Raw genomic sequence first — 26,339 nt, 5'->3', positions numbered from 1 at the left:
ACAAATTTGATGGCATTCATAGGCGAGAGACTTAGCATTTTTCTTCTGACTAAACCCAATTACAGGGTTGATACTGAGGCTTGCTGTAGACACTAACATTTTTCTATGTGTCTCATAGTTGAGTAGTGTATTTCACAAGCCTGGCAATATTAAACTGTCCTTTTCATTACTTCATTTACGTCCTGCTTGTGTTAAGTTGAACTGAGGTCACAGTAGGTAAAATGTAAGGAAATGGAACCCATATGGTAAAATTTTAGTTCTTTTATTGAAGATTGTTAATGTATATTGCTAATAAAAAGCAAACACGTTAAAGTAATTGCAGTGAAATGAACGGAGCAAATGGTAAATGTGTCAAAATACATGGAATTCAAATCAAAAGTTCTTTATTTAAGAAGGCAGTGAATGTATAAAGCTGACAGAGAAACCTTTCACGCTTTACTATTTGTTTCCTCGTGAATTAAACTCCGGAGAAGGAAAGCCTGCTGGAAATTCCTGCTGGAATATGAAATATTATTTTGAATGCCTTGAGCCTCTGATGCGCTAATCTGACCAACCAGCCTTTTCAAAAAATTGATTTTTTTTTTAAAGCCATATGAAAAATGTCATTCTTGCCCTAAGAATGTGGAAACTATGCAAACCTTCCAACCAGACCGACTGCTTAGCAGTGTAGCCTTTTCCAAGCTGCCTTCAAGCTTGACTGAGTTAATGGCTTTTGGACTGAGCAAATGGAGATAGGACAGCCTGGAAGAAAAAGAAATAACTTGTAATTGGTGTTCACTGCCTCTTCAGGACAGTGAAGCCTGAGTCTTCGGCCTGAGTGCTTCCTCAGGCTTGCAACTTTTTCAGGAACATAGACTGAATGTTCATTAGCAAAGAGTTTTAAGGTCAACTGAGTAACTCGTGGAAAGGGGCTAGAATTTAAGATGTTCTTTGAGCACCTGAATCTTGGGGAAACCTGTTGTGTCTTGAGGTTACCAGCTAGCAAAGTATGCAAAGACATACAGTTACAATTTTATTAAGGAGTTATGTGAAGTATTGCTTCAGTGAGACTGATAGTTAAATGCAGGTGGAAGTGGTTGAGCAACAGGCTGACAAGTTGCATTTCATGTTTGTAATTGTAGATGGCAACAATCGAGACTAACTGAAATTGTTTGGAGATGGATTTTCATATACTTCCTTCAACTCCATTACTCTGTCTCCTTGTTATTCCAAACATACAGAACAATTATACTGAAGTTAAGATAAAATGAACCATGTTATTTCTCTGTACAAGGTTAAAGGACTCTGCTAGAAAAGAGATGGCCATACTCTGATATCATTATACAAAAAGATAATGTTGGAACTACTTAATGTTTTTTAATCTATTGTCTCTACTTAAGTGTCACTTGATGGTATTGTAGAAAGCCTGAGATTTAAAAGTGAAGGATATGTATACCTGTAAGCAAAGAAATGAACTTTAAACATTCTGGAAGCACCTGTTGTTACTTGCTGAATGTCAGAGCTATCTTGTATCTGTAAAGTTTAGTAAGACATTTTCTATACTTTGTGGGAATTCAAGTATCTTGAGACACATCTGAGGAGTCCTATAGCCTTCTGCCAGCATCGGCACTTGACAAAATTTGAAAACAAGCAGTTTTGGCACTTGGCTTCAGGAGCACGGGCTGTGGTAGTTGTTGCATCTTCATCCCCTTGGTATGATAGTCCTAAGGTCCATGTATTGTAATAGTGCTCAGTGTCTGTAAATGGTTGTCGCTGGACTTGTGTTAAACACATAAGATTGAAATAACACCTTTTTCAAGGAAATGGGGAGAGGACTCAGGAGAGGGAATGCACTGGAATGAGGTTCTATGAGAAAGCTCAAGGGAAAGGCTGATTTGACAAAGATTTTCAATTTTACATCAGGATGTCTTTTCACTGGACTTCTGTTGTCAACACTCCCATGCTAATGGTGTTCGTTTGTTTTCCCTGTTTGCGCAGCATCTGGCAGTGAAATCTGTTACAGAATAGTGACCTTGTAGATCCCGTGTGATCCTCAGGAGAGTGGATAATGTCTGTCTGCTGGCCAAAAGGTGTGTGTGTATTTCTGTATGAAAATCTGAGCTTGCATGCTTCAGACAATGTAATTCATAGATTCATAGATTTCTAGGTTGGAAAAGACCTTAGAGATCATCGAGTCCAACCATCCCTAATCCCCATTATTCTTAAACACATCCAGGGATGGGGACTCAACCACCTCCCTGGGCAGCCTATTCCAGTGGCTGACAACCCTTTCAGAGAAGAAATACTTCCTAACATCCAACCTGAATCTCCCCTGACTAAGCTTATGCCCGTTTCCCCTTGTTCTATCACCCATCACTAATGTAAAGAGCCCCTCCCCCACCTCCCCACCATCTTTTCTCAAGTATTTGTAGGCCGTAATCAGGTCTCCCCTCAGCCTCCTCTTCTCCAGGCTAAACAGCCCCAACTCCCTCAGCCGCTCCTCATAAGTTTTATTTTCCAGCCCCTTGACCAGTTTAGTCGCCCTTCTTTGGGCTCGCTCCAGGAGCTCAATATCTCTCTTAAAGCGAGGGGCCCAAAACTGGACACAATATTCCAGGTGCGGCCTCACCAGTGCCGAGTACAGGGGCAGGATCACTTCCCTGTTCCTGCTGGTCACACTATTCTTGATACACGCCAGTATCCCATTGGCCTTTTTGGCCACCTGGGCACACTGCTGGCTCATATCAAGCCGGTAGTCAACCACGACCCCCGGGTCCTTCTCCGCCAGGCAGCTCTCCAGCCACTCTTCCCCGAGCCTATAGCAATGCTTGGGGTTTTTACACCCCAAGTGAAGGACTCTGCACTTGGCCTTATTAAAGCTCATGCCATTGGCCTCAGCCCAACGATCCAGTCTGTTCAAATCCCTCTGAAGGGCCTCCCTACCCTCGAGCAGATCGACACAGCCTCCCAGCTTGGTGTCGTCTGCAAATTTACTGAGGGTACATTCAATCCCCTCATCCAGGTCATTGATAAAGATGTTAAACAGAACTGGACCCAGCACTGAGCCCTGGGGAACCCCACTGGTGACCGGCCTCCAGCTGGATTTAGCCCCATTTACCACCACTCTTTGGGCCTGGCCATCCAGCCAGTTTTTAACCCAAAGGAGGGTGTGCCTATCTAGTTATCCTAATAACTAGATTAGGAGAGACATAACCTGCTTTAAGCGAGGGGAAAGTAGTTCAATGTTGGAAAGATTTGAGAAATGCCATACTGAAGAGCCTTACAATTTATTAGAGTGTATGAGTCTACTATATCAAGTGAATCTGCCCTCCAAGTTCACAGCTGCAGTAGGTTTTTGAGTGCTTGCAGTGTTTGCCTTTGTCCAGAGCCCTTTCTTGAAGCAAATGTTCATGGAATGGACTGAATTCCCTTCACTGGAGCCATAGAAAAAGGCTCAGGCCATCTGGGTTGATTGTTGTGGGACACGTACTAGCTGCTTGTGACTGCTTTTTGACAGAATTCTGTTTTGATTTGAGCCTTAAATTCTTCATACAAAGATGAATGTCTTCCAGCATAACAATAGACCTGTAGGTACTAAATACCTTTACAGAACACCTGTAATATGTGCTTGGTGCTGTAAAGCCATGTTTTCATCGTAGCCTATTGAAGGACCTCTGTTCACACAGCTAAAGTTGGCATATTCTCTTCTGCATATTTAATGACCTGTTGCATCAGACATCTGCAAATTGATATTGGGAGTAGAGGCTTGGGAAGGAACTCCTTCTGCCTCTGTAGCTTTGAACAGTGTTTTTCTGATATCTGTACATGTAATCTTCTCCATGTATTTTCCAGCTGCCTGACAGTGCCGTGAGCTCCTGCCCCAGTGAGGGCAGCTCAGGTAGCAGGGAGCCTGGCCCTGAGCATCACCGGTTCAGACCTGCTCCAGTTACGGTGCTTGGCTGGTGCTGCATTGGTGAAGTTGCAGCAACTGAATTGTCAACCTGGGAGTGACTGCAGATCTGAACTGCTCTGAGCAGGCACTCCTGGGGTGCTGGGTACCCGAAAATATAAATTCTACTAGGAATAAAAGATGCCACTGAATTGATTGGCCTCTTTCACATTTCTTATCTAAATGAAGATTTTAAGTCACCTTGAACATCTTAAAATGCAACTAGCCTTTTTGTGAACCTACAGCACTGAAGTGTGATGAATGTTTGCAGCTCATCCTCATTGTACAGGCAGATATAAATGGGATGTCGCCCAGAGCCTGTTGTACCGGGCTCAGCTTTCACTGGGACTGGCTATGGCCAGCAAAGTGTCAGTCAGGAGTTTTTCTGCAAGAGGGGGCTCAGCTTTTGTTTTTGTGATTTCAGCTGTTACAGCACTGCTCTGTTAAATGCTTTTCAATGTGCTAATACTGGGGAAGCGGGGATGGGCTCAGATGGAGGGGGAAGGAAGGTGTGAGGTGGGGGTGATGTGCAGAATTTGCTTAATTTCTCACCAGTGGACTGGAGCATTGCCTTGCCTTGCCTACTGCGTGGCCAGGACGGCACACAGCTGGCATGGCCAAATGCAGTTTAGCTAATGTTTAATTCAAATACTCTGGTGAAAAGCTTTTATTCCAGCATTTTACAGTATTCGCTCATGTATCTCTTTTGTTCTCCCTCAATCCTGACTTTACAAATTCTTTTCTGTCACCATAAGAGGATTTTGTTTTCTCCATCCTCTGTTATGCCCTGTGTATTGAGCTTCCCTGTTGTGGTGCCAAACGAGCCGCCCTCCTCCTTGCTCACGTCTCACTTTCCATGGGAAAAAGTCTCTGGTGGCAGGAAATTGAGGAGGATTGGCCCTGGGAAATAAAAGCCTCTGTTCCTTTCTTTGCCTTCCTCAGTATAAGAAGTCTTTTTGGTATGTCTGTGGCAAAGGCCTTATTAAAGGGTCTGCCTGCTAGAAGCAGCCATGTGCTGTTCTGGAGTTATTGCAGATAGTCATATGTCTGAGAGGGCAAATGAATGACCAAGAGGCCTTAAATGCTGCTGTACATTTTGCAGCATTGTTTTCCAGCCTCAATTTTTTTTAAATAACAAAAACTCTTTTGGGCATTGTTATCCCTGAATAACTGCCTTGTAAAGTGTTCCATAAATTTGCATTTGGAAATTGAAACAAAAGTTACTTTTCCTTGCATGCTATTTGGTTATGTATTGTAGAAGTTCCAAGTTTAGTTCCATTTAAAAATATAATCCATGGATCCGTGGGCTCATTTGAAAATTATTGCTAATTAGACCTGTAAAACACCTCTTCTTTAATGTCATCTCAAGTATAAACATACTAATGGGAGACATCCAGTAAGCTCAGTGTTGATGTGGATTGTCTCTGTGACCCTGAGACCTCCAAAATCCTTGCCATGGTTGTGATAAGAGGGTTAACTCTGAACTTGGGCAACATTTACACAGCCAGCACTTGTTCTTAAAATTCTTGTGTAAACTGAGCATATCTTCTGTGAACCTGAAGTTTCGAATCTCTTTCCAGACACTGCTTGTGAGGTCATGGCTCCAGTGGTTCTTGCACACCTGGGCTGATTACTAGTTTCAGTAATTATACTGCAGCTTCAGAAGTCATGGCCTTATTTCTGAAAACTTACTCAAATCCAGAAGGCTGAAATGTTTTTGTCATCTACTAATGCTGAGTCAGACTCAGTAAATGCTGCTTGTGCCATGTTGACTGTAGGCATATGGAGCATCTTGGGTTGTGCTGGAAACCCTGTGGTCAGCTGCTGATGAAGCTCCAACTGTTTGCCAACAACTGGAGTAGCTATCTTGGATCAGGGCACACCAAAAATTTTTGCAATCCGTAACCAAACCCAGGACATAGTCCTAGCTACTGCCTCGCCTGTTCTGCTTCTTCCATGATGGTGGAACACAGAAAAAATATGGATGGAAAATGCTGAAGTTTCTCAATTTATGAATGCTCTCAGACTTATTTTTGTGAGAAATATGTGGAATGAGAATATGTAGGAAGTTGCTAGTAGAATGCGACTTTATTTCCATTGAATCAATTGTGGGAAGAATTTACTTAAACGATTGTTGCATCATACTGAGTGCCAGAATAAGTCTGTTCTTGTGTTTGTTTGAAATTAGGTGTGTCAACTTAAGCTTTAGTACTGCTCTCTGCTCCACACAGTGTTTAATACACACTCTTCCTTTAGTGTTTTTCCATGAAGGAATACCTGTAATGCGGGAACTTGATGTCTTGGCACACATGCTTTGCATGTACCGATTGTTGGCTAACAGGGTGGCAACATATAAAATGAGTTAAAATGGAGAGCTTTCAAGCTAGCTATACTGGCATTTTTATTAAGTCTTGTCAGTAGTCCAGACATACTCTAACTTTCTCTTTGAGGGAATATTTGATATTTTTCCTCTTAACTCCAGATCAAAAGTAAAAAAAAATTGAGTCATAGGGTGTTATTTTAGAAGGCTTTTTAAAATTTATTTGTTTGGTTGTTTTTTTCCTGCATAGCTTCTATGTAGTGTGCTTGCGCCTTGTTCTGTGGTATTTGGATCTTTTCAGGGACTGCATTTTGTGGCTGCTGGGACCCTGTTTGGCCTTTCCAGTGGGGTGGAGGTCTTCAGGTGCAGCCCAGCCATGCTTACCCTGCCCTGTAATGTCCTTTATCGCAGCACTCTCTTCCCTTGTGAGTTGAGCACTATCAAGGAGTTACTGATACAGCAGAAATGTGTTTATTCTTTCATCAATCTTCCCCGTCTTCTGACTAATACTTGCCCTGTTAGGCACAAAGACTGAGCTTTCTGTCTTCAAACCAAGCTCGTTTATGTGTTGAACTTGGTGTGGCTGGATTGATGGATGTACTCATAGGGTGTTTGTCTGAAGTTTTGGAAAGCTACATGCAGGTCTCTAGTTAAAGACTGAAGCCTTTGCCAAAATGTATTATAGTAGAGTAGAGTTTAATGACCCATCTTCAAAGTAGTTTCTTCTGCAGCTCGGTCCTGGGGCTACCTCTATTCTGCAGGTTGTCATTGCTGTCTCTAGAAGAGTCTGTAACTGCTTATTTGATGTGATAGCGTTGTTGCTTTGAAGCCAGTATGTACTGGAGGGAGAAAGTGTGTCATCAGTCTTATCAGAAGTCAGTGTTGCAAGAGACTCCTCCCAGCACAAGCAGGGTAGGTGTTAGCACTTCCTGTGCTCTGCCTTTTCGGTGCTCAGATATTCAGCCCAGAAACAGCCTCTTTGGCCTTGGCGGGAAAGCAGCCTGGTTTCCTACCTGTGAGCTGCTGATATGATATCTCTTCTACAAAGGACACTTTTCAGTGTCTAAAAGCCTCTCGTTCTTGCCCTTTCCCCTTGTTATTGAAGGGTTTCTTAGGCAGAACACCTATTATGATCCCACGATATTTGACAGTGCCTTCATCCACCCTCTGAATCAATCTTTGCAAATGATTTTAATGAGGAATTTGAGGCTTGCCAGGGCTGCTTAATCTGGGATGGCCTTGTTGAGGATGGGAGGGACCTGTGGATGTACAGATGGATGTATAGATTACACTAGATTACAGTCTAGTACAGACTAGATTGTAAAGCATTAGCATTATTCAAGTAAATTCCTAGAGATACATTTATCAAATGGGTTATGTGGTTCTCTTACTCCTACTTTCAGACAAGCTGACTATTTTGCTACTTTGTTTATGGCTCTGATAAGCTGTGTTTGGAGATCAGGACTAAATGGCTGTTTAATGAGCTAGGAGGAGCAGGGCGTGGGAGCTGTATCGTGGGGGACGAAGGCTTGGTCCAGTGTCAGCTGTCCCATTGTGCCTGACAGGGCCATAGCCCACTCAGATCATCAGCTGTGCTCCTCTGATGGCACTTGTCTTCATCTGTGGGGCTCTAGTAGCTGAGGGAGAGCTATGATGTTGGAAAAGTGGCCCTAGAGCTCAATGTTACAAGTAATAAAGTCATACATTGAATTTCAGCATGGTGGCTCATTCAGACTTCTCCCTTGCTCTGGGGAGCCAGGACCCTTGACAGCAGAGGAGCTATGTCAGGGAGCGGGATCAGCCTGTCCTGGATGTGTTGATGGTCGTGTGGGCAAGAGCTGCCTCCATGGCCAGTTTGCCAGGCTGAGTGTTTTACCACCTGCATCCCATGTTTGTCTCCAAACTAATATCTTCGTTCATAGCAAGTGATGACCTGATTATGGTATCTGAGAGCCCATTTTAGAGTGAGTCATGCTTATTGGAGCTACTAGACTTTAAAGGGACTCAGAGCAAGACACGTATTTGTTTTACCAGTGTATGAAACTTCTGGGTAATTAGGAAGGGCGATCTTAAAAGCAAAGGAAGATGAGAGATATCAAAGCTTGTGGTGATCAAAACTGAAACTACAAAGCTTAAAGCAACTATATGATACGTTAATAAATGTGTGGGAGCATCCGTCCAAAATGTGGGTGTGTAGTGTCACTTCTTTTGTGTCCTCAGTAAACACATGTGAGATCGTTTCTGTGTTGCTTTCTTTTGAGGTACAGCCTTCAATGTACACCTGTACTTGTAAAGCCCAGCTTCTTGCTTTATTGTAGTGCCTTTTACTTGAGTTGCCTCTATCAGCTACTGGAAAGCGTTCACCCACTACTTGAGGCAGCTGCATCAGGGAAACGCTGGTAACTCGCTTGTGGCATGTGCAATCTGTGTGGCAGTGGAACTAAAAGCATCTCACAGCACGTTTGAGGAAGGGCCCATGTTTTTTTACCAAGAATGCATCTTGATGTTCTCAGCTCACTGACTCGTGGACTGCCACAGAAAGCAGCTGGCCCAGCCCTGCATTTCCGTCCCCTCCCTTGTGCCTGCACCAGAGTGCCCGCAGATGCACGGCAGCTCGGATTGGGGACCTGATCTTCCTAGAAGCGAATGTCTTCGTAGCTGTCGCTCTTCAGCCAGGGCTGTCGCTTGTTCTGGCTCACTGACACAGCCACAGGATTGCTGGCTCTGGCATGAGAGGTGACAGGAGTACGTGGCTGAGAAACATGAGGGAGGGCAGGACCAGCTCTTTTGGCAGCCACTAGCACAAATAGGGTGTAATTTTGGTAACTGGTTTATTCTGAAGGCTGTTCCCAAAAGCCTCGCATGCTGTGATTGAAATTCAGCCAGAAATCAGCACTACTGTATGGTCCTTCAGATTCATTGCTAGAAACATTTGGAGGAATTGTGGTTTTGTGCACGGAGGCCCTCTCTACCCAGTAAAGAGAGGGAGACCAGTCTTGGGGTAGTAGTTGTTAATAATCAGGGTCATTTGCAGCTGGAGATGTGTGCAGAGCCATCCTTAACAGACTGTGAGAGTGCCTTTATGGGAGGTGATGTGGTTGCAACAGTGAGTAGGGGTGTGAATACCACAGCTTGTTCGTTTGGTTATAGCCCTCATCACCCTCATCAGTAGGAGGCAGCTCAGTCTGTCTCAGTCTCACAGGATCTGTGAGACTGTAAAGCTGCAGCTGGTTCTCAAGTTGCCCTTGAGATATGTTTGCAGTGCGTTGTCTACATCTCTACTGCTAAGGCTCTGCTTAGCAAGGGGCTGCTCTCTCAGCTGCTTGCTTTGAGCTTCCACATGGGAGTCCTCAAACTCCTCTGAGGATGTGTAAGCTGAAACTCTGCTGGCTCCCAGCCTCAGCCCCACAGGTTTTAGTGCTCCATTGTGCCCTCAAACCAGGCAATGAACAAAGATCAATAGATGCTTGGGTTTGAACAAATGAAACTTGAATTCACTGTATAGAGAACAGCATCTTCTTGGTGATCTATATATCCATGTGCACCATGTTATAAAAGGCCTCTTGAGGAAGAGAGATGACTATTTTAATTTCTCCTCTGCAGTAATTTGCCTAGGTTCTCAGTAAAATTGCTCTAAGAATCACCCCTGACTCGTGTGTAACTTGATATGGGTTTCTGTTTGCAGCTATTGTGGATGATGAAAGGCTTTCAGCGGAGGAAATGGATGAGAGGAGGCGTCAGAACATTGCTTACGAGTATCTGTGCCACTTAGAAGAAGCAAAAAGGTAAGCAAATGAAAGCACACTTATACCTGCCCTTTAAATACAGAAGTTCGGGCCCATTGTGTTTCTTGAGCATTGTAACTTTTAATTCATCTTCTTGAATTACTTGGATTAGATTAATATTGGAATTTCATAGCATTCAGTACGAGAAACTAACACCCAATGTGAAAAGTTAATTCAAAGAAGGATTTAGAAATAATCAAGGCAATCTCCTCAGAGTTACTGTTGTGATCATCTTCAGAAAAAGTAGGGGCTGTGTACCAAAACCTACGGCTGTGCTTTTGTGAGAGTCTGAGTCAGGCTTATGCAACTAACTGGGGAAAGTTTTTTGTTTCCTGCTGTGTGATCTTGCTCCTTTCTTAGCGCTAGTGCCTGTGGAGTGACTCAGGTTGCTAAAATGGCAGAAAATCACCTGGGTTCTTACTGGGTTAATGATCAACATAATCTTAGTATTTCAATAGTAAGTGCAGGCAGGGCAATAAGATAACCTGGACTCTGCTCTTCCCTTAGTTCCTCTAACCCATTGGTCAGGAGTACTCATCTACTGAAGCAACAGCCTGTGATGAGGCACTGATCTGCAAGTGCACAGGGACCTTTTTCATCTTTATGAATATATACTGTTATGTACACTTCATTCTCAAAACAAATATTCAATATTTTCATAATTACTGAGCAAGGAAACAGGGTGCAATATCTTTGTGCTTTCAGAGTACCTTGAAGTGCTCCTGTTGTTGTGTGTAAAAGCACATTTTACATTCAGTCTGGTCAGAATCGTTCAAAGATTCCTGTTGCACTCAATTTATTGCTCTAGGCACCACCGGTAAGTGTCTTGCTTCCTCTCTGCATTTGTTGATGAAGATGTTTTTAGCCCTAAACTTCAGTTGGATGACTTTCTTAGGGATTTCACAGAGAAATGGAAACTTGAACTCTGGTGATCAGTAGTACAAGCTGAGAAACTTCAGTCCGATGACAAACCATCGGATTTTTAGACTGGAGTAACCCAACATAACTTCAGTCAGGAATCAACCGCGGGGCAGTGCCCTGGCCTTTGTTTCCGCACCGTTCCCCTTGCCGTCACTGTGTAGCACTGACAGTCACCCATTCAGCAGTGGTGGGGCAGCTAGCTGCCAGCGATCTTGTCCTAGGGTCGGTGTTGGAAAAATCAACCGTTCTTACTTCCTGTTCGCTACCATATCTCCTTTGCTGCAGCAGGCGTTGCCTCCTGTGCGCTTTCTTCCTTTTTCCACTGCAGAGTGGTTCCCTGTTCACATATTTAAGATGGCAAGTGTCACAGCTGCTGCCAGAGAGGCCTGTCCTGCTCTGCACACTTCTGTTGCCTCGACTGTGCAATTGCAAGAGTTTGCCCTTGGCCAGCTGAGTCAGCTCGCTGTGCTGGCAGGAAATTTGTAGTTCTCTTGCTGAGTTAGTTTTCTAGTGGTTTAGTGAGCGGACTGGTCTGACCAAGGGGTCAGAGGAGAATCGGTGTGGGCAAGAGGAAGGGGATGGGGTGCAGCTGCACGCTGGAGAGACGGAAGGGAGCAGATCTCCGTCTTGCTTGCTGAGAGTTTAGGTCAGCTCCACCATCCTGGGAAACCTCAGTGAGTCAAGCTTTGATTTTACTCAAGGTTCCTCCTTAGTTTATTGCAACTTGCCTACCTGCTGGCTTCTGGCAAGGTAGGAATAACAATTAGTCTCCAAATCTAATCTTTTCTCTTCTATTACCATTATTACTAATTTATCTTCCTGGCATTTTTCACACTCCTCCCTTCCCAGGTCTACTTGTCACTTTGAACTCAAGTCCTCTAGTTCATTTGAAACACCTCCTTGATATTTCGCCAGGAAACATGAAGTTATTTTTACAATTAGTGACTTAAATCAGCATCTGCTATGAGTAACCCCCTCCTCTTCCTTGTGTTTATTTTCATATGGGTTCATGCCACTAGCAGTTTTCTAGAAGAAACACTCCTTTAGCTCTGACAACAGGTGATGGGACTTCGCAGCCAGAGCAGTCACTCCCAGGGCTGTCTGACACCTGGAAACATTTCTGGATCTCTATTTGGAAAATTGGAATTTACTGGTAATGTTCATGGCCAATGCTTCCTACAGTATAAGTGGGGATGAGTGCTGTGGTGTAAGGAGCCTTGTGCTTCCCCTGCCAAGGGGCTCGCTTGCCATAGGGCGCTGGCTGGCTGGACAGCACACCAGAGGTGCTGGCTGATGGATCAGCTTTTGCTGCTGAACAGAGGGGTCCCAGGTGGACACTCGCCCCTGCTCCCTGGTGCTGGAGCAGTCTAGGTGGGATGCACAGGTCTCCTCCCAGCTGTGTGCTTGTGGCAGAGGGGCTGGTTAGGAGGAGGCAGGATGGTGCCTTTGGCCCCAGGTGCAGCAGGCAGTTGTGAAAGTGCCTGGAGCTATGGCTGCTGCCTGCTGTACCCCCAGCAGTGCCCTGCTGGGAGAAACCCGGGAGTGGGAACACCTCTCTGGCATATTTGATTTCTGTTTACAGTGGCAAGGTTTTTTTGCTTCTGCAAAACCTGAATGTACAGAAGGGTTTTTTTAGTATTTGGGACACTATGGATAGCAATGACAATAATAGACTGAAATGGGGTAAAGCAGGTAAGGTGAGTTTTTTCCATTCAATTTGCAGTTGCTGAAATGACAGCAAATACTGTTTCAGCTGATCAGTAGTGTGCAAACACAATGAAGAGTATTCTCATATTGAAGAGTAGTAAGTACTAAAATAGCAAAAGATTGGAGCAGAGCATGACTGGGACGGTACTATGGCAGGAGTTATGTTTCTTTCTCACCATATTTGTAATCAAAATATTATTTTATATCAGCTCTGCATTTTGAAACACCAGAGTTAATTAAACAGGTGAAGAATGTGTACTTTCAGCTGCTTTTCAGACCACTGTTTGCACACTTACTTCCTGTAGCCCAGCTTTAATAAAAACTTTCCAAGTTTAACATGGAAGAAGAACCGTGTGACTGGTAGCTGATGCTTCTGCAAATACCTTCTGTGCTAGGCACAGTATCTGATACTTGTTACACATGTCGGCATAGGAAGCTTTTTTAAACACAATGAGCAGGGCTGTAGTATCTCCAGAGGTCACTAACGTTTGAATAGGGTGTTATATTTGATATTAGAGAAAAAAACATTTTGTTAGATTGCTTGCCTGTTTCTCCCCAAAAATCACATCTGATAAATCAAGTTTTTGGTTGCTTATATATGTTGTTTGATTTATTATTTTTGTCTTTAAGGAAGGTTTATTGCATATTAAAAAAGTTGAGAAAAATGAATAATATCCAGTATCATTGAACCCCTGAGAAGAATAAAATCAAGAATAAGCAATTAAGAGTAGGGATTTTCTCACTTCCAGCAATGTAGCCATGGGTGCCTCTAACAGAAATCCTCCAGACATTACACCAATTGATTTCCAATATTGCTTGGGAAATTCTTTTTCTTAAACACAAAGGCTTAAGGTGGACATGAACGCCTGTGTCACAAGCCTTAATGTCTTGTTGGTTTAGGTTAATTTTAATAGATAAAATGTATCACAACATCCTCCTTTCCAGAGATTATTTTTGTAATACCCAGATCATCAGATTGTGCCTTGAGTTTGGCTTTTGCTGTTCCTTGTCTCTTTGCAGACGTGCAATTACTGTGCCGTAAACAATAATAGAGATTTCAGGGACTTTAAACTGTGATTGAAGCTTTGGCATATAATGCAAATCAAGTTTACAGTAAATCTGTTGTGGCTAGCTAGGGTTATAATCATCCATAATTAAGCAGACGCTATTTCTCTTGGCTTCTTGGAAATTATATCTTCTTGTGCTAAGCTTGAATTTGAACCACAGGAGGCCTCATTTTTCTAACCTTGTCTCTCTGCATGAAATGGGATACCCTTTGTTTTACAAAGTGTATGTTGCAATTTCATAACCAGAACTGCCAGCATTTGCCTTACCTCTTTTTACTCTTGTTACTCAGCCATTCAATAGAACAGGAAATTGTGTGAAACACTGAAGCTTCAGCTTCAGTGTTATGGTGATGAAGACACAGTGAAGGAAAACTATCCAGGAGATTTCCTTTGAGAAGCAGAGTTTTTTATTTTGAAAATATAAATCCTCATTCTTTTCCAGTTTCTTTACAATAGAAAATGACATCTTCCATTTAGGTTCCAAAACCTGCCTCCTTCATTGTATTGATTTTTATTAAATTGATTTGCAATGGCTAGTAGTGGTATTGGTCACTGACGAGATCACAGTTGGAAGCTGCTGTGTAAAAATGTACCTGCAGCTTAATATACTTAAAAGGTCAAATCCTGAAGTGCTTAATTGGCTTCAGTTAAAGCTAACAGTTTTTGCAGTACCATAGCACCATAGAAAGCTCAAGTTGCTCCAGTTGTCAGGACCGTGGGACCATGGAGCGTTGCTTTGGAGCCCATCCTATGGTTGAGGGGAATGTCAGGGTCCTATGAAGGCTTGGTACTATAAGTAGATTCCACCAGGTTTCGTCCTGCTGTTTCTCAATGAGCAAAGTTGTGGCAACTGTGCAGCCCTGGCAGCTGAGGAGCAAATTAATGCTACTCAAATACTCTATTTTAAGTCCCTTGCTTTCAGACTACAGGAAATCTTTAAAGCTTTGTGCTTAGAGGTAAAGACATAAAATTGTAATATAGCTGTGCAACTAGCTGAATATAAGCAGAAAATGTTAAGCTACTTCATGGTAACCAGTTTTGAATGGGTTTGTCCAAAAATCATTCTTCTGGGAGTGGTAGTCTACTGACGTGTTTCAAATAATGAATTTAGCTCATCTCCCCTCTCTGCCTGCCTTAAGCCTAATGAAGTGAATGAACATGGCTGGCAGCAGCTCTGTGAAGGCAAAATGTCTGAAATTAGGGTGCTTCATGAGATGAAATTCTTGTAAGAATCCTACTTAGCCGTGGTATACCTGTCACTGAAGTAACTCAGTCTGCACAGATGTATTGTTCAGCAAGTATTCTGCTGTTTCATGTCTTGATCCTCAAGGGTAGTAACCCAGCAGACAGGCTGCCAGCTTTTGAGTTGAACAGTTTTTTGTTCCAGTTAGTTATACAATTGTGCAGATATGCCAGAGTTTTCATATGCAAGTGTCAGTGATATCAATCAATCCAATAATTGCTTGGATAATGATATTTGCATATGAAAAGTCTTAATCGTAAGATCTGAAGGAGAGGGAAACCTTTGTGCTAGTTTCTGTACAGGATGCATTGACCTGCTCACTGGGATGTTGAAGTAATTTGTGCACGTTATGGGTCACTGCTTAGTGTGTATAGTTGCAGAATAATGCTGCTGAGTAGTGATGGATGTGACCTTTTTTTTGGAGACTAAACCATATGGCTCTTATCCCAAAGCATGCACTGAAGCTAACAGTACAGTCACTTCAGAGCTGGTTCCCTTTCCCGAAGTGTTCCACCTTTCTTTTAGGCACCACCCTCTTGTAAAAGGAATTGTGATTATTTTTACTTTGTTTTTAGTAGAAGAGTGACAAATTTGAAGTTCATGCTCTGCTGCCTTCACATTGGTGTAGTTTGTAGGATCACCTTCACCAAGACATCACATGACATTTTCACTTCTTCACTTTCCCCTTTGCAACTTGGATTATCTGTGATGCAGCTTGAAAGCCTGTTTGACTTAATACTCCACCCATAAAACTAGCTGCTTGTCAGATCAAACTGATAGCTTCATTCTGCACCCAGAGTAGCTCCTAGTTAATATTAAGTGTAACCTGAGGTGGCCTCACTAAGGTATCAGTAGCAGCTGAGTCATTACGGTACTGTATGGAGCACACCAAGGAGTAAGGAAGCAGGCTAACCAGGGGAGGCTGGCAGGGATTCCTACACATCACCAACGAAAACTTCCACATCTGGAAGGGTGGCAAAGGAAAGCTTGAGGCTGAGTTGTGCAGAGAGGAACACAGCTGTGAGTAGTAGAGGTAGCAGAGGGACTTGAGGTTTGTACCTTGCCTGAGGGATTCCTATGAAGCTGCTATTGAGAAGAACCGGTGACAGTTAACTGAAGTAGAAGGACACTGTTTTGTTCTTTGCTTAGTGTTGAAGGGCTTAAGTGCTGCTCTTAACTTTTGGGTAAGTCCTTCTTTCTGCGCTATTCGGACTCTGCTCAGTAAGTCAGGATGTAGTTTCTATTCACCTGAGAACAGCCAAGGCCTTGACTTCCCGGTGTGATAACGATGGAATAAATCACAACATGTGTGCCTGGGCACACGTGCTGTGCGTCCGTGCCACTGGCGCTGGACGGTGGGCTGTCAGGGTTGCATGCCGCGCTGCTGGTGTAGCTGACCACCAAACAATGCCTTCTGGCTGGCATGTATCCCATTGTGCTATAACATTAGCATAGCGTTCAAAAAGCTTTGTTATGTGGTCGTGTGTCTCTTTGCTTTGGACTGGAGGGGGAAATTACCTGGGTTGATGGAATCTGCTTTTGAACAGCTCCCTTGCAGGAGTGTACTTTTCACATGCTGAGATCCTCCTTTCCCAACTGCCATGTCCTGGAGAGCTGTTGATCTTTGGAAGAAGTGTTTATTCAGGCTCTTACAGAAACTGCTGTGGGGAGATGTGAATGGCTCTTCACAGATCAGAAGAGGTGAGGCAGTAACTTTACTTAGTGACCTTATAGCACTACTTTGTATAGATCACTGCTGCTGGTGAGGAGCCCACAGATACATGCTGGTGGGATCTCACTGTATAGGAAACAAGAAATGGAGTGTTCACAGGGAACATGCTCCTAGACCAGGAGGCTTTTGCTATAGCTTTGTAGATGCGAGAAATCCAGTTCTCTATGACTTGCTTAGCTGCTGCTTTGGGACTGGAGATCCTGAAATTGGTCCAGTGATTGTTGAGATCTGCAAAAGAACCAGTGTGTCCCTATACCTCCAGTTCCATATTAGACAAACAACCCAGGGAGTGGAGGGGTCAGTGCTCACTGTATGAGTGTGACCTTGCATCTGGCTTTTGCCTTCTAGCTACAGCAAGCAAGCACTTTATGGGATGAGACAGCTGCTGAGGGATATAAATTTGAGTTCCCTTAAAAATCACTTTTAGTGCAAATATTTCAACAATTCACTGACTGGAGAAGGAGCACTGTGACAGTTTGTACGTTCTATCTTTAGTTACGGAGTAATGCCAGAAAGTGCTTTGGCTGCTGGTGTGGCTCACTGCGGACCATGTGAATCCTGTGTCAGTAGATAACGCTATTGCAAAACCCGGGTGTTCCCCACCACGAGAGAGGAGTGGCAGTCGTCTGTGAGGGACTCGGTTGCTGACAATTAAGATTTGGGAAGATGCTGTTTAAAACAACATGTGATGAGACTTATAACCAAGCAGGTGAAGTAGCGAGGTTGTGTGGCTCCGTGTGTGTGCACTGTATGGTGCTTTTGATTGCTGTTGGTCTCAGTGTTTCACATACTTTAAGAAAGATGATTTTCTACTTGCCTGCATTTAAATTCAAGGATTTATTAAAAGGTGGGGTATAGCAGTGCCCCAGAGTTGCTACGAGCATGCACACACCTTGCAGGATCTTGACTATTTGTGAGACTACCCTCATCTTGACGTTCTGGAGCCACTGTCATTTGAAGCTGATAGTGTACAGCCTCCTGTAATTGCTTTGCTGTTTTTGTTGATAGATGTAGAGACAGTCATGCGCAGGTCTCTGTGAGGCCAAGTAAACCCCTCAAATTCTCTTTACCTCACTCAAGGTAGGAAGGGCTGCGAAAATGGTGCTCGATGCTTCACGGTCTGCTTGTTTTCCAGCTGCTTGTGTTTCTTCCAATTACTCATGCACTTTCTGTAGTGCATAGGAAGAGAGATTTTAGGGTAATCTCTTGAATCCCAGATTCAATGCTGACAGGGGAAAAGGTTCTTTAAGCTAAGCCATTCTTTAAAAAAATTTAAGTGATGTGTTTGTTTCTTGACTGAGTTTAGGAGCTGGCATGCATTCTTGAATTAGTACAACCTCAACTAATTCAGTTGCATGTGCCAAGGAATGTTTTCTATAAAACCCAAACAAAAAAATATTCCTTGTCATGATTGCTTTGGCAATTCTGAATCACATGAGGTGGTCAGAGGACCTGTTCGATACCAGTGTATGTGTAGATGAGAAAGCAATCCATGAAGTTACCTGTTTCTCGTTTGTAAGAAAGAGAAATGCTAGCCCAAAATAATACCCTTGCTGTAATTGTCCTTGTGTGTGTGTGTTCAGAATTAGCCTTGTTAGCCACAAAATAGAGGTGAGATAGTCATTGTCTGTTTCTGTGGTGGCAGCAGGATACGGCCTTGAATACTTATTGTATTCCACTGTTTTTGCTGCACACTAGCATCATTCTTGACAAGTAAGGCCTGAAATTGGTTTCAGCAGTAGAGATTGAGAGCTGCGAATGGGTTTTTGAGCCTGACAAATTTCGGTCTCGGGGAAAGGCTGTGAATGAATCCTCTCAAGTAAATGAATAGAGCTGCTCTTGAGCTTCAAGAGCTAGGAAGGATTTCACACAGCTTCCAGTGACTATAAATGCTAGACAGGTTCTGACTTGGAAGCAGAGACCTCCGCTAGTTGCAAGTGTAATGGCTCTACAAGCTTGAAGGGGAGAGAATCTTGCAGGTTTTCGTTTCTATTCAACTTGAACTGAGAAGTGTTGACAAGTGAGTTGTTATGGTAGCATTGAGTACAGATTTATTCTGGCAAGATGATTAAGCACATGCATAATTTTCCAGCTACCCAGAGGACAAACAGCTAGCCTGCCCTGAGATGAGAGTGTGCTACAAATGCCTGTGGTGCAGGAGTACTCTGCTCACTTTGACAGGCAGCAGAGATGAGAGCCCGATTCTAATCCTGGCTCTTACTTTTCTCACCTGGGTTGTTAAAGCTTTTTATGTTGGTGGTGCATTTGCCCTGCAAAGGAAGTGATAAAGCTCGTCTGACAACACAAGCTCTTCTGTTGTCTATAGCACGTTAACTACTTCTAAAACTTGGTTACCATCAAAGTGGATGGCAACATTATAGAATTTGGTGCAGTAAGTAAAAGTTTGAGGAACTCTCCTAAGCAAATAAATTGCCTTTAAACTGAAGCTTTCATTACCCTAATTGTTCTGCTCCCTAACAGTCTGTCTGTTATAGGGCCAAAGGCAGAATTTGCACACGAAGACAATCAAAGCCGCAGGGGTTCCTGCAGCTGAGCATCCCTCGATGTGCAGGAACTGCCCTGCTATGGCACAGTTATGCTCAGGGCATCGGTGTGTTTGTTTCTTAGATGGGAATAGGGAGAAGCAGCGGGAGTAAGGAGAGAAAAGGGAGTGGTTCACCTAAGTTGTGCAAAAAGTATCCCAGACTGGAGGCTTAGAAGCGGGAGGAATTTGTAGAGGGCCATTGAACCCAGGGCACGGACTCTGGCTGCAGTGCCTCAGCTGCGAGGCTGGGTGGGTACATGGAGGATGCTGCTGTGTGCCAGCCACGCTTGCTCACAGGGTACCTTGTCACTGGTCTTACAGAAAGCGTCTGAGCTTCAAATGCATCATAAGTCATGTTCTGTGGCAAGAATGTCTTTAAAGCCTGGCTGTCAAACAGGCTGCTCCAAGATGGATAAATAGCACGATTTACATCAAACACATGTCTACATGTGGTGTCAAACCTCTTTTTCCCTGTTAAAGAATCAAAGCAGTGAAAGAATGTGGCATCAGTGGACATTAAAAGCTGAAACATCTCTGTTTCCTGACAGCTTCCAAGCTGCAGATTGCATCACCTCCCTTGTCATGGCCCACAGAAAGCACAGCACGCTTTACTCCAGCGCATCTGCGTTTACGTGATGTACAGACTTGGTCATGTGGGATTTGCTTTGCAGTATGTTTGAGGAAGTGCCAGCCCCTGATCTCAGCTGCGCTCTCTTTGCTGGAACAGAGTTCAGCGGGATTCGTGACTGAAGTCAGGTTTCAGGTCTTCCCATTTTTCTGATGAACAGCTACAGAATAAGAAGAGTCAATTGATACACCTAGTAACTCTTGAGGTGCACTTTCTTTGGCTGCTTTCAAAAACAGAAATCAAAACTCTCTACTTTATTTGAGAGGGGAAAAAGTGTGGATTTTTTTAATAAAGTCTTGATGGCACTGAAAGAGCTGTGTCTGCGCGTTTTGGGATTTTTAATAGCATGCTTTTACAGTATTTTCACATCTCCTGTTCGTGTCCTCTTTCCCTTGTATTCTGGCCCAAGAGCTTTGATTTAACCTTGTGATTAGCTAAATACTTAATATTGGGATGGCTACTATCTTGTTTTGAGACAGCTTATGCTCTAGTTGAAGTCATGGTAAATGCAAGAGTGAATGATATTGGCATGTCTCTGTGTTCAGTTTTATAAAGCTGGCAGATACTTTTTTTAGTATTCCTGCTGCTTTCTCTCCCCACAGAGAGAGACCTTGATCTGTTGCTGTTAAATAAATATACTTCTGTTGTGATTCCAATTTCAACATTTTCTCTACTTTCTCAAGGTCAAAGTGGTATCACATGATGGTTAGTAGCACATATTGTTTTCCTTAGAGAGAAGTAATAGGAGAGAACATACTTCAAAACAGGAATTTATTCCAGAAGATGGAATAAATTACTTGTAATAATTACTTAATTATTACTTGTATAATTTACTTGTGGGTTTATGCACTCTTAACTATGTTAAGGAGAAACTAGGAATACAGGGAGCCTCATTGATAGTTTTCTAGCATCGTGCACTCCTTTTAAAGACTGTTTATTGCCAAAGAAGACTGTAAGAAGGATAGATGGTGTCTGCTTGAGGTTTTCAGTGCCTGAAACTGGCAGGGACTAACCCATTTGCTCTACTGGTTACTGGCTGGGATTGCAAAGGTATTTTCAATGTTGACAGTAGTTATTTTGCTTCTTAGGAAAGCATCTTAAACAGCATATTCAGACCTTCATAAAGATGTCTAACAAAACAGTGAACTTGTCCATTGCAGTGCAAAAAAAAAAAAAACAAAACCAACCACCAGGAGAGCAGGGGTGAGGATTTAACAAGATTGACTTTCAATAACCTGAGATGCCAAGAAAGAGGCAATAGACTGCATCTACTGAATTGAGACCTCCTCTGGAATCTGTAAAGGGCTCCTGATGTACTGAGCATTCACTGGGGTCAGCAAAGCTGTTTGTATTTGTTCTGCTTTCTGAAAGTGAGGCCAAAATCCATATGTTGGCAGAAGATTGTATTTGCAGTTTTTGTTTAGATTCTGCTTTACTGCAGAAAGATTGGATCTGTCCACCTCTAAGGACTTATTCTTTCATGTGGCTTGTCATTAGATTTCAAAACATAGGGTTGAATTCTGCTGTTGCTTCCCAGGCTTCCTAAAAACATTGATATCTACACTGCAGTACAGAATTTTCATCAATCCTTTATCTTCCAGCAAGTTCAAAGATGAAATGTGCATGCAGTGCTTCTGACTTTTACTGATGCCAAGATCCATGTGTTGCAAGAGAAGCCACTTTCTAAGGGCAGAGTTCGCAGGGCTTGCTGGTTATTCTGTTTCTGTGCTGTCTGTGAACTGGGTGTCACTGGAGGAATTGTATTTTCTATAAAGATTCCTGCATAGTTTGTACTTTGATAACATGATTAGATTACTAATTAATGCTGAGTATGCTGTGTGGCTTTTCATGTAACCAAGGACGTGAATAAGCAGTCAACTGTTATTAAAAATTGTCTCTGCCTGCAGCATACCAAAGACTTATGGTTCATCAGCAACGAAAAAAGCATAACAATAAATTTGTAGAATGTTTTGTTTTTATCTGAGTCTTTAACATTCTCTTGCTTACAAAACTGGCAGAGTGTAGTATGGTATCCTGTTGTTACCCAGCTGGCATGAATTGAAACTAATGAACTAATTAACTAAGGTATAGACCCTGCCTACAAAAGGTGGGCCATTTCCTCCTGGCTGTGGAAGATGCAATGGAATCCTTGGAGCTGCAGCCCAGGCTGGTGAGCAACATCTGGTGACCCCGACGTGATATGTCTGAGAGACCCTGAGGACCGCGACTCCCTCGCTGGAGCCAGAGTAGCCCTCGCTGGAGCCAGAGTAGCCCGAGCCGGAGACAGGGCTCGAGCGAGAGTCCTTCGGTGAAGAAGGTAAAGCCGCAAGCCCCAACGTGGTATTCACGGGAGGGAAGTGTGCTGGAGTCGGAACGAATGGGCTGGGTCTCTGCCCACCATAAAGCCTTCACTTTACTCTAAAACCAGAAATTGTAAAACAAAAAGGGGGAATTATGGTATCCTGTTATTACCCAGCTGGCATGAATTGAAACTAATGAACTAATTAACTATGGTATAGACCCTGCCTACAAAAGGCAGGCCATTTCCTCCTGGCTGTGGAAGATGTAATGGCATCCTTGGAGCCGCGGACCAGGCTGGTGAGCAACAGCATAGGGCTGAGAGAAAGTGTGAAGACCACTTGAGAACTTTCAAGGAAGAGCAAATACCTTTTGGCACTTCTGGTTTTTTTTCCCCTGGCTGCTCTACAATTGATTAAAATAAAACTGGTATGAAAATGGTTTTCTGGTGTTCCAGAAGGCTTTAAGAACAGTGCACCAAAATAACACGCTTTTTTTCTTAATGAAGAGAGTGACAGAATAAGATGAAACAATTTCTGTAAACTAGAAGTTATGAGAGGTTCTTGTGCTTTTGGCAGGCATGGTAAGCAGTCTAGTTCTTTGAAGAAACAAATTTTGGGCTCTTGGCGGATGGCTGTGCTGAGAAGGCACCAAAGGAATGACTTCTTATTGGCTTTGGGCTTCAAGCTTCTCACTTTCCTTTTAAGATATGTGAACTGACCTTTCTCTGCTGGTCACTTTCTCTTTTTTTTAGCCATTTGTTTCAGGCCAGAGAATTGTGCTGGAACATGCAGCGGTATCACAGTGCAGGCACCTTGCTAGTGTAGCATGGGTTTCCTTGAGCATTTGTAGCAGAGTAGCGGAAGTAGATACAGCAGAAGCAGCTGCAGCTGGGGTTTTCCTCCCCCTGCTACAAAAGAGGAGCATCTGCTCTTCTCAAGACTGGCCAAACAAGGATTTGGGAAAAGATGTCCAAATATTTAACATAAGACATTGAGCTTTTTCAGTGCCTCTATTAAAATAAACGTGTCTAGTGTAAAATGGCTATCACCTCGAAGCAATGAATCCTTTCACATGGCTGCCTACTAGTAAAATTTCTGTCTGGGGAGCATTAGAGCATGCAACTAAAATAAGAAAACTGCTTTGTTTAGAAGTACAGCTTTGGTAATGTCTGATAAAGCACTTTCTAAAATAACAGTTGTTAGAGCTTTTGCACAATAACCGCTTTCATCCACTTCTGACATTTAAACATTGAAATACTATTGAGTCAGTGTTGCAGAATGTTTTCATGATGACCGTATTACTCCGAGGAGTCTGATCAAGGAGATAAAAAACTGAATAACCTCAGGCATTTTTTCTCCTGCTGCATCATCTATTGGAGAGTTTCTCTCAAGGCGTGCATTCAGAAACTGTGATAAACTACCCTGACACAGTATGTCCTAGAAAGTGGCTTAATGAGTTTAAAGTGCAATCCTGACTTGAATAGAGGTCATGTTTTAAAGGTCAGAAGTGCTTGAGCTGGTGATAAAAATGAGTCTTTGTTGTAATTCACTTGTTAGCTACGCTGGCTTATGGTGCTACAAGTGAACTGTATTGGGTTTTCCTAGAGGTACAACTTCTAAATGCAATATATTGATATAAAATTGTCAAGACAGATTAAACACTTATTACTTGATCTGCAGAAGTGTTTTTTTAACAGCTGCAAATAATAGGTGAAATAGCTTGAGTCTCACACTGGATTTTCAAGGTTGGAGACTGGAAGAGGTGTTTTGAATTATAAACCAGACATATCTGTGCAGGAGTTGAAGATGAACTCCTGCCACTTTCCTGAGTGAAACTGTGCGAGAAACACTCAGTAAATGCCTTGTAGTGAACCCAATTTGTTCTTCCTCTCACTCTGGGAAAGTGCTGGGATACGTGAGAGGGGATCGATAGCTTTGTTCCATTTGACTTGTTCGTGTATTCAGTGGGTTTGACAGTTTTCCATGATCTGAATGGTAAAGAAATGTGCACCCAAGTTGCTAAGGAGCCCATTAATACCTTTTTTAAAACTTAAAAAATGCAATCTCTTAGGCTTAACTGTTTATGTGTTCATCTCTGTGCCTGCCCTGTTCAAGTCAGCAGCAGCTCTGTTCTTCTGGTGTAGAAGAATTACAGCTGGCAAGTCTTTACCCCAATCATATATGTTGGAAGGACGAAAATATGTTTAATACAGACCTGATGCTAGCTGCTAAAATATTTCACAATCTCTTTCTGCCACTTCTTTCCTTCGGCTTCCTTTAGGTCTCATATTAGAAAAACACTTCACTAACACAGTATTACAACTGAAGATATAAATCTACAGATCAGGAGAACTAAAGGTTCAGACTGACATAGTTATTGCATGGATTAAATCTGCTTTTTTATAGGTAGTCATATTGATTGAGGTCTGTCTGTCATGTTTTTTCAGAGTACTGTGTTCCAGATACCCTTTCTGGCCATGGTGTGTGCACCATTGAACTTTGAGTGACCTATTTGAATAGATTAGGGATGAATACAGTGAATATCCTGTCTCAATATCTATAAAAGACATTGCACAGTAAGTATAACACTGTTGCAATACACATGGCTTTCTGCTAGGCAGGCAGAGAATGAAAACTTCTGAATGCAGTGCAGATGGTTTACTGCTGTCATTGTGTGTGTCGAAGCATGAGATTTGGAGAAGGAAATAGCAATACTTAGACTGGATGTACATTGGTAAAAGAAACAGGTGAAAGATGTTCAGATGTTCCCTCTGATGATATTGCAACCAAATGGTTTCATCAACAGTGAAGGAGGGAAGAGAAGGATGAAGAGCTGTTCCGGGTGTGAGGCTTGATCAGGTCCTTCTGTCTCACCAGCTAAGTCTGAGGGTTGGAGACAGTCAGGAGTTGCACTTCCCTAGCCACTGCTGATAAAGCCTGTTTCTGAAGTTGAAGAAAGTTTGTCTTGTTGTTCATCTGCTTTAGCCTCAGAATATGTCCTGGGAAAATCAGCTAGCAAAGCCGTGAATGGTCTTTATGGCAGAAATTGGGCCAAGATGATGTCAGACAAACTGAAGTGTGAACTTGAAGGAGACAAAACAGGTGAAGAGCAGAGGCAAACAGGTGAGCTGATGGCATGTGAGGATAGGGATGGCCTACACAGGGAGCAGAGGAATAGCTCCGGCAAGCTCTGCAAGCCTCACCCGACAGCCTGTCCCAACAGGATCACAGTCACGCAGTCCAAGAAGCTGGACAAGCCATAAAGGAGGAGACTGGGATCTGAGGATGACTTTTTAGATGAGGAGGGAAGCTTCCCCAAAGGATGAAAACAGTCTGTTCATTCCTTACCCTAAAAAGGCAGGTGGGAGGTGGATAGACAGGAGTACAAGGCTGTGCTGTTGAGGAGTGGACAGAAAGGGTTGGTGTTTAGTGTGATGAGACTTGTCATCTTTCTCTACCTGATCTGTGAAAGGGATGGATAAAGACTCAGGAGGTAACATGGTGTGCACGGAGATGGCAGCCTGGGGGACAGTCAGGTCAAGCAGGCTTGTCCCGCAGTGGACTTCTAGTGGCTGCCAGAACATAATTTTATTGGAGCTCTCTCTCAGTTTACCAGCTGGAATATTTTATGTAATGCTGTGAACAGCGATATTAGTCTTGATTACTTTTTTTAACTTCTTTGCAATTTTGGAAATTCTGAATTGGTACAGTTCAGACATTGCTTCTCCCTCAGAATAAGTGCTAATGAGTGCTCACTTCTGTAGGGATAAGAAGAGCTTTGTTCCGCTCCATCCAAATGTTGAGTTGTAAACTTCCTCTACTCATGCTATAAAAATGCTTTGCATCTAATAATGGATTGCTAAAATATGCTGTGTTCCTTGCTCTTTTACAGTAGAATCATAGAATCATAAAATCATAGAATGGTTAGGGCTGGAAGGGACCTTCAAAGGTCATCTAGTCCAACCCCCCTGCAAGGAACAGGGATATCTCCAACTAGATCAGGTTGCTCAGGGCCTCATCCAACCTGGCCTTGAACGTCTCCAGGGATGGAGCATCCACCACCCCTCTGGGCAACCTGTTCCAGTGTTCTACAACTCTCATGGTAAAAAACTTTTTCCTAATATCCAACCTGAATCTACCTCCCTCTATTTTAAAACCATTAC

The 26,339-nt window shown here is 43.0% G+C and overlaps 1 protein-coding gene across 3 annotated transcripts in view; it reads left to right on the top strand.

Annotated features, from left to right (window-relative positions):
* The first annotated feature begins 9,997 nt into the window (after positions 1-9,997).
* The window catches only part of IQGAP2 (IQ motif containing GTPase activating protein 2), a 113,675-nt gene continuing 97,333 nt past the window's right edge, over positions 9,998-26,339 (top strand). For all 3 annotated transcript variants that reach the window (XM_086630062.1, XM_086630061.1, XM_086630063.1), the window contains exon 1: positions 9,998-10,033. The gene's annotated coding sequence lies outside the window, so the exon portion shown is untranslated. The remainder of the gene's footprint in view (positions 10,034-26,339) is intronic.

Source organism: Tauraco erythrolophus, chromosome Z (genome assembly GCF_009769465.1).
Source record: "Tauraco erythrolophus isolate bTauEry1 chromosome Z, bTauEry1.pri, whole genome shotgun sequence".
In the NCBI taxonomy this organism is placed as follows: domain Eukaryota; kingdom Metazoa; phylum Chordata; class Aves; order Musophagiformes; family Musophagidae; genus Tauraco; species Tauraco erythrolophus.
Note: the sequence above shows the minus strand (reverse complement) of the source record. Positions and strands in the feature narration are given on the sequence as shown.